The 13853-nt window shown below is 45.3% G+C and overlaps 1 protein-coding gene across 3 annotated transcripts in view; it reads left to right on the forward strand.

Moving 5' to 3' along the window:
• ENTREP2 (endosomal transmembrane epsin interactor 2) overlaps positions 1-13853 on the forward strand; it is a 399634-nt gene that overhangs the window by 82271 nt on the left and 303510 nt on the right. The gene's annotated exons all lie outside the window — the stretch shown is intronic.

The raw sequence follows: 13853 nt of genomic DNA on the forward strand, positions 1-13853 counted from the left end.
TTCTCTGGCTTGCTTATTTCACTTAGTGTAATGTCCTCCAGGCTTATCCATGTTATTCAAAAAGGCAGGATTTCCTTCTCTTTGAAGGCTGAATAATACTCCTCTGCCTGTGTTTGTCTGTGTGTGTGTGTATTAATATATGTCACATTTTCTTCATCAGTTTACCCACTGATGGACATTAGGTTGTTCCCATATCTTGGCTATTGTGACTAACGCTGCAGTGTACATAGGGGTGTAGATTTCTCTTCAAAACACTGATTTCAGTTACTTTGGATATATACCCAGAAGCAGAATTGCTGGATCATGTGGTAGTTCGATAAGTTTTTGTGGAACTTATATACTGTTTACCGTAATAGCAGTACCAATGTACATTCCCAGCATCAGTGTATAAGGGTTCCCTTTACTCCACAACCTCACCAACTCTTGTTATCTCTTGGTATGTTAATAATGGCCATTCTAACAGGTGTGAGATCACATCTCATTGTAGTTTCTGTTTGTATTTCCCTGATGATTGGCGATGTTGAGCATATACATAGATGCTTTGGGATATCTGAATTGCTTTTTCTCTTTTATTTTTAGTTGTCATATAATAACTGTACATATTTATGGGATACAGAGTGATATTTCAATATGTGTATACAATGTGTACCGACCAAATTAGGATAATTAGCATATCCATCACTTCATTTCTTTTCGTTGTGAACATTCAAAATCCTCTCTTCTAGCTTTTTGAGAATATATAATAAATTATAGTTAAGTGTATTCATCCTATAGTGCTATAGAACACCAGAACTCAATGCCTCCTTTCTAGCTGCAATTTTGTATCCATTAACCAACCTCTCCCCATCCTCCCCTCTCTGGTACCCTTCCCAGACTCTGCACCCACAATTCTATTCTCTATTTCCTTGAGCTTTTTTTTTTCCAGCTCCCACATATGGTTGAGATCATGTGGTATTTATCTTCCAGTGCCCGACTTACTTTGCTTAACGTAATATTCAGGCTCATCTGTGTTGCCATATATGACAGGATTTCATTCTTTTTGTTTGTTTTGAGACAGAGTCGCGCTCAGTCACCCATGCTGGAGTGCAGTGGTGCAGTCTTAGCTCACTGCAACTTCTGCCTCCCAGGTTCAAGTGATTGTGTTGCCTCTGCCTCCTGAATAGCTGGATTACGGGCAGGTGTCACCATGCCAGGCTAATTTTTGTATCTTTAGTAGAGATGGGATTTTACCATGTTGGCCAGGCTGGTCTTGAACTCTTGGCCTCAAGTGATCTGCCTGCCTCAGCCTCCCAAATTGCTGGGATTACAGGTGTAAGCCACCGTGCCCAACCAGGATTTCATTCTTTTTTGTGCTCAGTTAGTATTCCATTTTCTTTCTATCTTAATGGCCAAATAGTGTATCATTATATCATATGTACACCACATGGTGTTTATCATTCTCTGGCTTGCATATTTCACTTGGTGTAATGTCCTTCAGGCTTATCCATGTTATGAAAAAAGGCAGGATTTGCTTTTCTAAGTCTGAATAGTACTCTTTTGTGTGTGCATGTGTGTGTGTGTGTGTATGTGTGTCTCGTTTTCTTTACCAATTTATTAGTTTATCATTTTATCAATTTATTCATCTATTGATGGACCCTTAGGTTGATTTCATACCTTAGATATTGTGAATAGCGCTATAATGAACATGGGAGTACAGATATCTCTTCAACATACTGATCTCCTTTCCTTTGGATAAACAGTCAGCAGTGGGATTGCTGGATCATATGGTAGTTCTCTGTTTGTTTTTTTGAGAAATCTTCTTACCGTTTTCCTTAGCAGCTGTACCAAATTACATTCCCACCAACAAGGTCTAAGAGTTCCCCTTCTCTGCATCCTCAGCAGCATTTGTTACGTTCTGTCTTTTTGATAGTAGCCATTGCAACTGGGTTGGGATGGTATATATCATTGCGATTTTGATTTGCGTTTCTCTGATGACTGGTGATGTCGAGTATTCTTTCATATACCTCCTGGCCATTTGTATGTCTTCTTTTGAAAAATGTCTATTCGGATCCTTTGCCCACTTTTTAATGGGATTATTTGTTCTTTGCTGTTGAGATGTTTGAGTTCCTAGTGTTGAATGCCTGAATTTCTTAAAGAAACCCTGTCCTCAGCCTTCCTTGCATGGTTTTGGTGCTCTACCGTGTGCCTCAATGGTAATCTTCTGTCCCAGGGGCTGTAGGTTGCTCATTTGCCTTCCTGTGTTTTCTGGGAGTGCCTGCCACTTTTCTGCCTTCAGTGAATTCTGAGTGACACAAAACAGAGAGGAGCCCCTTGAGTCAGTCCATCACTAGCCTCCAGGCAGATCAGAACAAACACGATTCTTTGTGAATAAAATTCTGCTCTGTACCCTCGGGAACCAGGGGCCAGGTCCTGCACTGGGAACACTGCTGCTGCTGTCTTCAAGACCATTGCACTGTGGAGCTGGAGAGGAGGAGGGTGGATTCGGGCAGATGAAAACATCGCAGAGCCTGCCTTCGGCTTTTATGTTGCCTTTCTCTCCATTCCATTTTTCTTGGTTGCTGCGAACCCATTTGCTGTTTCCATTATTCTGACAACGTTGATTCTGACAGTTTCTGTTTGAGTTTTCAATGGTTTTGTGGAGGATGGACCCTTGGAGCTTGCTCCTCTGTCTTTTTGCTGATGTCCCAGTCCAGAAGCCAGAAATGCTTTAATGTTACCAACAAAGAATGCTTTTGGCTTGCAGGATGAGTCTTAGGGTTAAAGCTTTCATGCTTTAAACAGGCTAACTGCCCAATAAAACCCTGCAAGCAATAGAAAAGTAAAAATTCTAATTCATAACCAGTTAACATTTTCTTTCCTGCTGTAGCCCGTAGTTCATATTCTGTATTTACATATGATAATGTTATTTTAAAAGCCTTTTTTTCTGTACTGTAGTCAGTAGATACTTTGTGACTTTAGTTCATATTTCATTTAGTAAAGAATTTATTCCCCTAGTGAGCTCTATGGGTTAAGGTGTGGCAAGCCCTTGGGAAGCAAGGTGTTTATAAGTGAATAGAACAGCATCTTAGCTGAGTACTTCTGTTAGCATGATTACTTTTTTAAAAAAACATGTTTTTTTTGCATATATGATAATCCCTTTTCTCAGTTAAAGACAAGCAGAGAGTCTGTGTGTATGTGTGTGTGTGTACATGCATGTGTGTACATATGGCATATGAAGGATTATTTTCTGTTGGTAGTGTTTGTGTTTGTTACAATGCATGTATACACTGTTGACAGTTTGGGATCTGACACTTAAAAGGGAAAAAAAGTTTAATCTTCATACAGTACTGCTTCTGGGCCATGGTCCTAGCCCTCCTGAACTAGCTGTGTTGTGGGTGGTATGACAGATTTATTCGTTTCACTAGGGCAGTGGAGTGCCCTCTGAATAATTAGGTGAAGATCTTGAAAGGGGCCCACAAATCCACTTGCAGTCCACGTTGAGGCTCATGGATGGGTGGTATGAATGGAAGGGCCATAGGGTAGCTTTCTGTTTTAATGGAACATTCTTGTTATTAGACATGAAGTTCAATTGTTCTAGCTCTTGAAGAAGCCTATTTGCTTTTAACCTGTATTGTAACAAATTAAAACATTTTTAAAAATCTTTAAAATTTTGGTTCCTTCTGAGCTTTGACATCCTAGGAAAGCTCTGACTGCCCTCCTGGTTGCATGTGTGTCTTCCTGAGCATGCAAAGTGTCTCCTGAAGGAGCTCCAGGACCACAGAGGAGGCTGTCAGCAGTGAGGTTGTCATAGTGTGAAAGCTTTTATATGATGATATGCAGATTTTATGACAGCTGAAACGTAGAATATAGCCAGATAAGCAGTTTCCAACAAACTAATAAAATCATTCATTTTGTAGTTATTTAAAAAATGTAATAATCAGAAACCTCAGCAAGTTATTTTGAGGATATGAATAAACTGATTCTGAAGTTTATATGAAAAAGCAAAAGACTCAGAATAGTTGACACAATAGTGATGGAGATCAGCCAAATTAGAGAACTGATAATGAACTTGCAGACGTAAGTAATCAAGATAGTGTGGTTTTGATTAAATAATAGACAATTTATTTCTAACTAGACCACACGGTATAGTTAACTAACATCTGAAACATGGAACAAAAACAATTCAAGAGAAAAAGGATAGTGTGTTCAACAGGTGAGGCTGGAACAGCTGGAGGCCCACATGCAAACTCTTCCCAAAAATGCACTTTAAAATGGATTATGGACCTAAGTGTAAAACATAAAATTACATAGCTCTTCATAAAGTACATAGGAGAAAATCTAAATGACCCTGGGTTTGGTGATGGACTTTTTAGATAGAACACCAGAGGGACAATACATGAAAGAAAATATTGATGAGTTGAACTTCCTTAAAATTAGAAACTTCTGCCCTGCTAAAGACACTGTCAAAAGAATGAGAAGACAAGCCTAGGAGAACACATTTGCAGAAGTTCTATCTGATCAAGGACTGTTATTCAAAATATACAGATAACTCCTAAACCTCAATAATAAAAAAATAAGTAACCTGATTTAAAAATGGGCGAACAACCTGAACAGGCATCTCACTGAGGATACGCATATGTCAAATAAGTATATGAAAAGACATTAAACATCATATGTCATTAGGAAAATGCAAATTAAAACAACAGTGAGATACTACTACACACCTGTTAGAATGGCTAAAAGCCAAAACACTGACAGCATCCAATGCTGATGAGGAGGTAAAGCAGCAGGAACAGGAACTCTCATTCACTGTTGATGGGAGTGCTAAATGCTACAGCCACTTTGAAAAACAGTTGAGCAGTTTCTTACAAAGTGAAACATGCTCTTACCATATGAGCCTGCAGTCATACTCCTTGATATTTATCTGAATGAGCTAAAAACTTATGTCCATACAAAAGCCTGCACTTGGATGTTTATAGCATCTTTATTCATAACGGCCAAAAACTTGGAAGCAGTGAAAATGTCCTTCCATAGGTAAATTGATGAATAAACTGTGAGACATCCAACGGTGGAATACTTTTAAGGGCTAAAAAGAAATGAGCTATCAAGCTATGAAAAGATGTAGATCTTTAAATGCATATTACTAAGTGAAAGAAGCCAGTCTAAAGGGGCTACCTACTGCCATGATTCCCAAGATATGACGTTCCAGAAAAAGCAAGACTGTGGAGACAGTAAAAAGATCCGTGGTTGCCAGAGATTTGGGGAAGGAAAAGATGAATAGGCAGGGCGCAGAAGGCAGTGAAACTATCCCTTAAGATATTACAATGGTGGACACACGTTGTTATACATTTGTTCAGACCCACAGAATGTACAACACCAAGAGTGAACCCGAATGTACATCATGGACTTGGGTGATAGTGATGTGTCAATGTGTAGGTTCATTGATTGTAAGAAATTTTCCGGCCAGGTGCGGTGGCTCACACCTGTAATCCCAGCACTCTGGGAGGCCAAGGCGGGCAGATCACCTGAGGTTAGGAGTTTGAGACTAGCCTGGCCAACATGGTGAAACCCTGTCTCTACTAAAAATACAAAAAAAGATTAAACACGTGTGGTGGCAGGCACCTGTAATCCCAGCTACTTTGGTGGCTGAGGCAGGAGAATTGTTTGAACCTGGAAAGTGGAGATTGCAGTGAACTGAGACTGCACCATTGCACTCTAGCCTGGGCAACAAGACTGAAACTCCGTCTCAAAAAAAGAAAAAGGAAAAGAAATGTACTACTCTGATCGGGGAAGCTGTGTGTCTGGGGAGAGGAGGACTATATGGGAAATCTCTTCCCTTTTTGCTCCATTTTGCTGTGAACCAAAAACTGCCCTAAATAATAAAGTGTATGAATTAAATAAACTTTAGAACGTCATGTTTGGCAGTATGTGGGGGTAGAAGGCAGACTCTGCTTATTCATCAAGTCGGAGAACCATCGCAGTCCTAACAAGGCAAACGGCGTCTAGGACTAAGCGACATGATTTATAGAGGAAGATCAAGGTACTGCTCTTTTCCGTATGGCCTTTTCCTTGCCTTCAACCCCCAGAGTGCACTTAGCCAGGCTATGTTAAGCATATGATTTAATATTTTTAATCTTTATGCCTTACAAATGTTTCCTTCAGAATTTTTATTAGATTATAAGTAGGTGTAGTGGAGTTGCAGAGTGCAGTATTCACACGAATCTCAGATGTGCAGGGAACATGTATGTCTTCCCTATTAATATTATTTTTTATATAATGAGTCTGTCTTCTGCATGAATCTTGCATCTGCTTGAGAGTGGGAAGGATGTTTTAATTCTGTTTAATTCCCAGAGGTCCCTGAGGGCCTTACTCCAAGTGTGGCCCATTGATTAGGAGTCTCTGCGTCTCCCGGGAGCCTGTTAGAAATGCAGGGTCTCAGGCCCCTCCCCAGATATTCTGAAGCAGGATCTGCACTGTAACGGCATTCCCACGGGATTCCTATGCACACTTCTGATTGAGAAGCGCCCTGTAGGTAGTGCTGAGCCTCTCCGATTTCTCAGGCTCTGCCTGACCTGCAGGCTCCTCTCTAGAATGGCATCTGGGAACAGGGACAGCGTTGCTGTCTGATGTCACTGGAGGCGAGGAGCAGAGATTCTGGGCACAGCATCCTTGAGTACCATGGACCCCCAAGGCAGCATTCCTTCTGCACATGCTTGCCACAGTCCTGTGGCTGAATCTGTGGCCTGTGAAGTCCTGTGGCTTGTGCGGCCTGTCATCTGTTCTCTCGTGCTTGGGTATGTCTGGGGGTCCTCCCTCGCTGACTCAGTTCCCCTGGGCTCCTCAGCAGGACTCATGAGTGTTTGACACAGCCCCCATCTGGTCCTTGGAGGCACCTCGCCTCCTTGCCATGGTGATCTCCTTGTCTCCCCTCCACACTGCCCAGCTGTTACCTGCCAGACTCTCACCCCTGACTGCAGCCGTGGGGTTTTCTGGGTCCCACTCACACCCTCGGGAAGTCAGAATGGCCTGGGAAAGGGATGTTCAATGCCTCCAAACCAGTGTCCACCAGGTTTGCTCTGGCACAGTCTGGGTTGGCAGGCTCTGCCCCACCTCCTAGACACTCCTCTCCTCTGCTGGGGGATGGGAGAGCAGGCCCCATGCTGCCTCCCATGCCCTGCCTTAGTCTCCACTTGTTCCCTTCCTTCCACCACATCTGGCTCCTTTTTTCTGCATCACATCCTTCTCTGACTGTGCTCCAGTGAGCCTGTGGCCTCCCTGCCCTGGCAGAGTACTGCCCACTGGGGATCCCTCTGTGCCAAAGGGAAGCCATCTCCTTAGGACTGGACACCCACTTATTTCTCAGTGTGCATTTGTGTTACTTTTTGTTTTTGTTATAGTGAATGGTCTTGTATACATTTTTGGACACTTGTCTGGTTATTTTCGTAGGATGAACCCTTAAAACTGAAATTGTAGCTTCAAAAGAAATCCAGTATTTTGAGGCTTAGATATATTCAGACATGTTATTAAAAGCATGCTAGTAACTAGAATCAGTAAGAAAAATTCAACAACAATATGAAACTTTAAAGTTGCTAGAGGGGGAAAAAAAGCAGAGATAATTAGAATAATGAGGTGTATCATCTAGGACTATTTTAATCACAGATCACATCAGTGCAACCCTAATCTGCTTAAATGAAAAAGCAAATTTTTTAGCTCATAAAACTGAAAAATCCAAGAGTAGGAGATATTTCCGTTGATGCAGAGGTTCTAGTGATGTCCACGGAACCACATTGCTTTCCCTCTCTTCCTGGGCTCTGTTCTCCCCTCTCTGGTGGCTCCATTCCTAGACAGGCTCTACGCTCATGACCTCAAGCAGCTGATACAATTCCAGACCTCACATCCTTTCTATCACCTTCAGCCCAGTGGGAAGAGTGACTGTTTCTTCTGCGAGATCCCTGGCAGATCTCCATTGACTTGACCTCTGTGGGTAGAGGAATAGAACAGCTTATTCTAGGTCCCCGTGTGTGTGTGTGTCTGTGTGTGTGTGTGTGTGTGTGTGTGAAAGACAGAGAGAGAGAATTGCAGCCAAAGCTATTGATAGTAGTCCTTAGGGGTGGAGAGGTGGGGAGCAGGTACTCCTTCCCATAGCTGTGCTGTCCAGCTGGTTCCTGAGCACTGAAGTGTAGCTGGTGCTGATTGACACGTGCTGCTGTATGTGTAAAACACCCACTGTATTAGGCCCTTCTTGTGTTGCTGTAAAGAAATACCTGAACCTGGGTAATGTATAAGAAGAGAGGTTTAGTTCCGCCGGGTGTGGTGGCTCACTCCTGTAATCCCAGCACTTTGAAAGGCCAAAGCAGGTGGATCATGAGGCCAGGACTTCGAGACCAGCATGACCAACATGGTGAAACCCTGTCTCTACTAAAAATACAAAAATCAGCCAGGCATGGTGGCACGTGCCTGTAATCCCAGCTACTCAGGAGTCCGAGACAGGAGAATCACTTGAACCTGGTGGAGTGGGGGGTGGGGGCGGAGATTGCAGTCAGCTGAGATTGCGCCACTGTGCTCCAGCCTGGGTGACAGAGCAAGACTCTGCCTCAAGAAAAAATAGGGGGGATTAATTGGTTTGGGTTCTTCAGGCTGTACAGGAAGCATAGCAGCATCTGCTTCTGGAGAGGCTGCAGGGAGCTTTTATTGCAGCAGAAGGCAAAGCAGGAGCAGGCGCATATCATGGGGAGAGCAGGAGCGGGGGTAGGGGACACGAAGAGGTGCCACACATTTTTACTATTATTTTTAGGTAGAGTCTCACTCTGTCACCCAGGCTGGAGTGCAGTGGGGCGATCTCTGCTCACTGCAGCCTCCTCCTCTTGGGTTCAAGAGATTCTCCTGCTTCAGCCTCCTGAGTAGCTGGGATTACAGGCCCCTGCTGCCACGTCCAGGTAATTTTTGTATTTTTAGTAGAGAAAATGTTTGGCCACATTGGCCAGGCTGGTCTCAAACTCCTGGCCTGAAGTGATCTTCCCATCTCGGCCTCCCAAAGTGCTGGGATTACAGGTGTGAGCCACTGCGCCTGCCCCCCACACTTTTTTTTTTATGGTGAAAAGATATACATATATTTAGAATTAAACGGGACTCAGTTTAGATGGTCCCAGTTTTGTTGGCAACATCCAAAGCATCGTAATCAGGAGCCAGTGGAACACACACGTTCTCCTCTCCATCAGGCCAAGTCAGGGTGTCAGCCTTGACCACGTCCATGTCCTAGAGCTTCTTCACAGCCTGATCTGGTGCTCGTTGGCTTTAACATCCACAGTGAACACAAGTATGTTGCTGTCTTTTGTCTTCTTCATGGCGGAGTCAGTGGTCAGCGGAAACTTGATGATAGCGCAGTGGTCAAGCTTGTTTCTCCTGGGGGCGCTCTTCCGGGGATATTTGGGCTGCCTCCGGAGTCGCAGTGCCTTGGGCCGCTGGAATTTGGGTTACGTTCGGATCTTCTTTTTTTTGTGGCTGTGGACACCTTTCAGCACTGCCTTCTTGGCCTTTAAAACCTTCGCTTTGGCTTCAGCTTTAGGAGGGTCAGGAGCTTCCTTCTTTGCTTTCGGTGCCATCTTATGAAATGACCACATGGTGTAAGAACTCACTGTCATGAAGTTGGCACCAAGCCATGAGGGACCTGCCCCCGTGATACAAACGCCTCCCACCAGGCCCCACCTCCAGCACTGGGGATGACATCTCAACGTGAGATCTGGGTGGGGGCAAATACCCAAACTGTATCACACACGGATTGCAAAGACTTGATGTGCGTGAAAGAATGTACAACATCTCCTTAATATTTTTTATGTTGTTTACACATTGAAAGCATAATATTTTTGATATATCAGGTTGAAGAAAATATATCGTTAAATTTAATTTCTTTCCAATCTTTTTGCTGTGGCTATGAGGAAATTGTAAAGTACACCCGAGGCTTGTATTATGCTTCGCTGGACAGTGATTAGCAGAGGGAAGCAGGACGTGCTTTGCAGGAGAGTGATTGGCCAGTGAGGGCCAGACAGTCCGTTCTTAGCCGTGTGCACCTCAGGAATGCCCACGCCCATGTGAAGAGTACCCACCCCCTTTCCAAGTGGGTGCAGCCTTGAGTCTGCCCGCCTTAGGGGGTGGGCAGGGTCTGTATGGAGATCCCCCTGGACCATTTTCCCTGGCTGTGTCTGAGATGGACAGGGTGCCCTCCCTTTCCAGGCCTGCAGCTTTTTCTCAGCCATGTCCTGCAGTCACGGGTCTGGAGATTGGTAGCTGTGGAGTAATCAGAGACCACCATTGGCCAGATTCGGTGTTTCTCTGGTCCTAAGATTCCTTGAAAAATTTAATGGGCTTTCAGTGTGTATCCATCGTTCTCCAAGCTCTAAGGGCTAATAACCAAAGCCAGAATCTTCGCTTCTTTGTCTCCTAGCAACAGTTTCTCTCCTCAGCCCCTATTTTTTTGTACTTTCCGTTGAAGTCTTACATGCAGAGAACGGCACAAATTTTGAGTGCACAGCTCAGTATGTTTTTTACAAAGTGAATGTCTCTGTGTAGCCAGCACCCAAAGGCAGCCCATCGCTTATACCCCAGGGTCCCCCGTGTGCTCCTTTCTACTTACTGCCCCCAAAGGTGAAACTTTCTTCTGATTTTTAGCCTTATGTTTTAATTTTTCTTGGTTTTGAACCTTAGTAAATGGATTCGTACATGTATTAGTGTCTGATCTCTTATACTTTCAAGAGTGCGTTTGTGCAGAGCCATCTGTGTTGTTGAGTGGTTCATTCACATTTATTGCTGTAGAGTGCTCTCGTGTGTGAGTATACTTTCTTATCGGGTGTGCTGTTGATGGGCACTTGGGTAGTTTCCAGTTTGGGGTCTTAGAGTCAGTGCTGCCGACACGTTCTCGTGCGTGGCCTTGGTGAACCTGTGTGCCTGTCTGGATGGGTGTATGCCTAGGAGAGTGGAATTGCTGGGGCACCGAGTGTGCGTATGTTCAACTGTTGTGGCTGCCAAACAGTTTTCCAGGGTGGTGGCATTGCTGTCCGTTCCTGCCAGCAGTGTGTGAGAGATATGGCCGCTCCTTGCTGGCACTTGGCATTTCTCGGCCCTCGCTTTGCTGCCTCTGTGGCTTCTGCTCCAGGGAAGCGTGAGAGACTCACCCGTACCCAGCTTCCAGTGGCATTTCTGCCTCATCTTTGCAGTTGAGGTAGATGTCTGTTCTCAGGTCCAGAAGTGTCCAGGAAGGACAGGGGTGGTCAGAGGTGGGGTCCTGGGGACACATGTCCAGGTCTGGCCCTGCCTGGTGGTGGTAAAACCTTGGTGGCTGGACCATGAAGAGGGACATGTCCTTTCTCTCTCTCTTTTTTTTTTTTTTTTTTTTTTGAGACACAGTCTTGCTTTGTCACCCAGGCTGAAGTGCAGTGGAGCAATCTTGGCTCACTGCAACCTCTGCCTCCCACGTTCAAGAGATTCTCATGCCTCAGCTTCCTGAGTAACTGGGATTACAGGTGCATGCCACCACGCCCAACTAATTTGTTTGTATTTTTTTTAGTAGAGATGGGGTTTCACTATGTTGACTAGGCTGGTCTTGAACACCTGACCTCACGTTCCACCCTCCTCGGCCTCCCAAAGTTCTGGGATTACAGGCGTGAGCCCCCGTGCCTGGCCCAACATGTCCTTTCTCTTTGCGGGCCCCATGCTGACCTCCTTGGTGTCTGCGGCAGCAGCCACTGAGCAGCTGTTTGCTGAACGGGCATTCCAATGTCATTTGCTTCTCCTGTTTTAGCTCAGAAGCCTAAAAATAAGGAAGGGTCAGCTAATGGCTTCCCTGTGAGTCCTAACAGAAGTACACATAGACTTTTTCCCTTTTATGGGGTGGCAGTGGCAGGTGGTCAACTTGATGGTGGCTTCTGAAGCAGTAAACATATAATAAAATACACAACATGCTTTCACGCTATTGAACGTGTTGTGTAAATAGCCAGTTTCCTGGTAAACATAGTTGTTTGAGGGGATAAAAAAGAATTGCAGATTTTAGTTATAAAAATTGTAGAGCTAAAATTTCCTTCTGAAGAATGTTATTTGCTGTCTAAAATGTATATGTGCGTATCATTTCTTTGCATTTCAGGTTGTTGGACTCTTGACATTTTGTAAGTTGGCCTTTGTTTTCACTTCGGATCTGTCACATTTTCTCCAAATGCAGTTATCTTGTCTGTGAATATTTCTTGGTGGCTCTTGTCTCATGAGCAGACCTTACTGGGAGCAAGATACAGATGCCGACCACTTGGGCAGGGACCCCTGAGAAGGGAAATAGGAGACCTGTTACCATGGGTCGGCTCGCCTTTCCCTGGAACTCCCTTCTCTGGAGGTCCCTCCTCTCAGAAAGGCCCACCTGGAGAGGGTGCTCTGTAGACCAAGGAGAGTGGACACTAGGACTGGCATCAGTGGTGCCAACTAGCTTCTCAGGACCCATGCTCCTCTCTGGGACTATACTGACCAGGCTGGCACCTCAGGTCTCCTCTGCAGGGTGGTGTGGCCCTTCAAGGACCCTTCCTCCTCATTTCTTTTGATTTGGACATCCAGGGATGTGTCTGCCCTTATTGCCTCTTCTTTCTGCCCAGCACTGCCCCCTCGCCCCCTACTCCTCCTCCCTCAGCCCCTCTTGTCCACTGGGTTGTGTTTTTCATCTGCCCTGGTGGGAGTCAGCTTCAGGCCACCGCCAAGTTGAATGCATTCCAAGGCGCTGTGAGTGAACTGTCCTTCCAGATCCTGCTTTGAGGTCGGGATGGTGTGAGGTTGCCAAGGGAGCTGGGTGGAGCACAGAGCATTTTTTAATGGGGCTGTGGTCATAGGACTCATTCCTGTGCAGGGAGCACTGTGATGGGGAGGGCCTTCCTGCTCAGGCCAGCAGTAGCAGTGACACCAACAGGTGCACAGATGCCGTGAACCTGGACCTGCCGTGAACCTGGACCCTCTCAGCGATCTGCCTTGAGCTCGCTCCTCGGAAGCAGCAGTGGTCATCGGCATCTGTGCAGTGAGGACTGGAGGCCCAAAACAGCTGTCTGGGGTGCTGCAGACCACGCTTGTCACCCCCACCCACACTCTCTCAGTGCTGCACGTCTCTGCTGGCTTTGGTGTGAACATGTGCTTTTTATGGTGGAGGGCCAGAATCTATTCTGGATCATACAATGTAGGGCACACAGGTTTCTGCAGATAAAAATGTTCATACATTTGCCTTATATAAGGAGGTGCTTCCACAATGGGAAAATGGGGTTTCTTTCCAAGAATAAAACTAGGGAACATCAATATGCAATGAGCAAGACAAGACAGCTACACAAAAGACCCCCCTAAGAAATGACCTTGGCCGGACACGGTAGCTACCACGTGTAATCCCAGCACCTTGGGAGGCTGAAGCAGGAGGATCACTTGAGGTCGGGAGTTCCAGACTAGTCTGGCCAACATGGTGAAACCCCATCTCTACTAAAAACACAAAAATTAGCCCAGTGTGTGGTGGTGCAGGCCTGTAATCCCAGCTACATAGGAGGCTGAGGTACGAGAATCATTTGAACCTGGGAGGCAGAGGTTGCAGTGAGCCAAGATTGTGCCACTGCACTGCTGCCTGGGTGATAGAGTGAGACTCAGTCTCCAAAGAAAAAAAAAGAAACGACCTTCAACTGTGTGGCCAAGGAGGTACCTAAGTCCCCACACAGTGACCAGGATGTAGACATTGTCAGGGAGAGAGAACCAGAAGTACTGGACTTGCCCATGAATCTGAAATGTAGTCGTTTGTGTTTCAGTGTGTTTGAGAAGCATGACTATGTTTTCTGAAGGGCTAATCTGTGTGAACTGTCATCTCAGGGCCCCTACCC

The sequence above is a fragment of the Aotus nancymaae genome, unplaced genomic scaffold, assembly GCF_030222135.1.
Source record: "Aotus nancymaae isolate 86718 unplaced genomic scaffold, 86718_ANA_hifiasm-v0.15.2.pri h1tg000014l, whole genome shotgun sequence".
NCBI lineage: Eukaryota > Metazoa > Chordata > Mammalia > Primates > Aotidae > Aotus > Aotus nancymaae.